Genomic DNA, 2,935 nt, shown 5'->3' with positions numbered 1-2,935 from the left:
TATGTATATATATATATATGTATATATGTGCATACATACATGTACCTGTACATATACATCAGTGTCTGGGGCGTCACAGATTTACAAGGCTCTGTACAGGGAGGAGGCAGCACCTTCTCATAGTGGATCAACCAGTTTGCTGCTGACAGCAGTTCTTGTTCAGAACTAGCTGTTCACATGGTAAAGGAGGGGCCATTAGTCTAACAATTGATCGTTAGTTGTTAGATTCTCAGAGATAATTTGTTAGATTATCTTTAATTGATGAGAATAAAAATAACCACAGGTTCCTTTTCAGTACCAAAGCTAGTCTAATGAAAAATCCTGTCTCTGTTGTCTCAAAAAGTTAAGTCTGGTCCTCTGGACGTTCAAGAAACAAAACAAACAAACAAGAACAAAAAAATGAAGAAACGTTTCGTCTTTCATCCGAAAGACTTCAGTATGAGGTGCTGTGTTCAGCTTAGTCTTATAAATAGATTGTCTCTGTTGAACCATGTGTCCCTACAACTACAAGCAGTGACGACTTCATGAGATTCTTTAGAAATAAAATTGTTTCAGTTAAGGAAAAAATTCAAACCAACATATCGTCTCTGGTTCTGTGTCAGATGAGACAACTTTAAAAATGTCACTAGAGCCTGATTTATGTTTGGACAGTTTTTGTCCTGTTGAGCTCTGAATTGTCAAAAATAATAACCTCATCTAAACCATCCACATGCCTGCTAGATCCCATCCCAACCAGACTGTTTAAAGAGGTATTTCCCTTAATTAATAACCACGTCTTGGATATGCTTAATTTGTCTCTAATAAACGGTTACGTACCACAGAGCTTTAAGATTTCTGTAATTAAACCTTTACTTAAGAAACATAACCTTGACTCAGGAATCCTAGCCAATTATAGACCTATAGCTAATCTAACTTTCATCTAAAAACATCCATCCATCCATCCATTTTCTTTACCCGTTTATTCCATTTTGGGTCACGGGGGTCGCTGGTGCCCATGTCCAGCAATCACTGTGCGAGGGGCGGGGTACACCCTGGACGGGTCTCCAGTCCATCACAGGGACACATAGAGACAAACGAGACGAACAACCATTCACTCTCTCACTCACACCTAGGGACAATTTAGAGTTACCAATCAGCCTAACATGCATGTTTTTGGTCTGTGGGAGGAAACCGGAGTACCCGGAGAAAACCCACGCATGCACGGAGAGAACATGCAAACTCCACCCAGAAAGGCCCCTGGACCGGGGTTTGAACCAGGGACCTGCTCGCTGAGAGGCAGCAGCTCCATCTAAAAACATTATAGAGAAACTAGTTGCAGGTCAGTTACGTGAACATCTACAAAGAAATAATCTGTTTGAAGAGTTTCAGTCAGGGTTTAGAGCTCATCATAGCATAGAAACAGCACTAGTAAAAGTCACTGATGATATTCTCATGGCCTCAGACAATGGACTTGTGTCTCTACTGGTCCTGTTAGACCTTAGTGCTGCATTTGATACAGTTGATCACAATATTTTACTACAGAGGCTTGAATATGATGTTGGAATTACAGGAACTGTTCTAAAATGGTTTAAATCATATCTTTCTGATATCTCTTCTGCTTCCAATTTGTAAATGTAAATAATGAATCTTCATCATACACCAAAGTTAGTCATGGAGTTCCTCAAGGTTCAGTGCTTGGACCAATACTCTTTACCTTGTACATGCTTCCATTAGGTAAAGTTATTAAACAGAATGGGATAAATGTTCATTGTTATGCCGATGACACACAATGATATATGTCCATGAAACCCAATGAATCAAATCAGCTACTTAGACTACCAACATGTTTTAAAGACATAAAAACCTGGATGACCCTAAATTTTCTGCTTTTGAACACAGACAAGACTGAGGTTTTAGTTTTGGGACCTGAGCATCTTAGGACATTAATCTGTCCTCCAGTTGTAATGTTAAAAATCTTGGTGTTATTTTTGATCAGGGCATGCCTTTTATCCCCCACATTAAAACCGTTACTAGAACCTCCTTCTTCCACCTGCGTAATATCACTAACATTAGAAACATCTAAAGATGATGCAGAAAAACTGGTCCATGCATTTGTCACATCTAGACTGGACTATTGCAATGGTTTATTATCTGGGTGTCCAAATACTTCTTTAAAACGTCTTCAGTTGATCCAAAATGCTGCTGCCAGAGTCTTAACTGGAGTTACTGGGAGAGATCAGATCTCTCCAGTTTCAGCTTCTCTCCATTGGCTCCCTGTCAAATCCAGAACAGAATTCAAAATCTTACTTCTAACCTACAAAGCTCTCAACAGCCTAGCTCCATCTTATTTTACAGATCTTGTTGTTCCATATTTTACTAACAGAGCACTTCTCTCTCAGACTGCAGGTTTACTTGTGGTTCCTAGAGTTTACAAAAGCAGAATGGGAGGAAGATCTTTCAGTTCTCAGGCTCCTCTCTAGTGGAACCAACTTCCAGTTTCTGTCCATGAGGCTGACACATTGTCCAGTTTAAGACTGGGATTAAGACTTTCCTTTTTGATAAATCCTATAGTTAGGGTCAGCTTGTTCTGCTGCTATATACTTAGACTACTAGAGGACAAATTGACCTCATTTCATTAAATGAATTGTTAAAACTGAACAGTTTTCATTTGATACTATTTCTTAACATGTGATTCTTGACCTGCCATTGTGTATCTATTCCTACCAAACCCAGCCGGTGGAAGCAGATGGTCCTCTTGTCCTGATCCTGGTTCTGCTAAAGGTTTCTTCCTCATGAGGGAGTTTTTCTTTCCACTGTCGCCTTCATGCTTGTTCAAGATGAGAGTTCAGTGATGGAGTTAAACTCAAAGCTGCTCCTCAGATAAATAATGTTCAATTATTATTTTATACATGAATGTTTCTGTTCAATTATTATTTTATAGATGAATGTTTCTGTT

General features: G+C 39.0%; 1 protein-coding gene across 1 annotated transcript in view; it reads left to right on the top strand.

The window, feature by feature from the left end:
• Positions 1–2,935, top strand: part of LOC119421085 — a gene marked incomplete at its 3' end in the record, with an annotated part of 641,076 nt that overhangs the window by 415,812 nt on the left and 222,329 nt on the right.

Source organism: Nematolebias whitei, chromosome 1 (assembly GCF_014905685.2).
Source record: "Nematolebias whitei isolate Nwh7 chromosome 1, NemWhi1, whole genome shotgun sequence".
Taxonomy (NCBI): domain Eukaryota; kingdom Metazoa; phylum Chordata; class Actinopteri; order Cyprinodontiformes; family Rivulidae; genus Nematolebias; species Nematolebias whitei.
The sequence above is the reverse complement of the archived record's forward strand: the minus strand, read 5'-3'. Positions and strand labels throughout refer to the sequence as shown.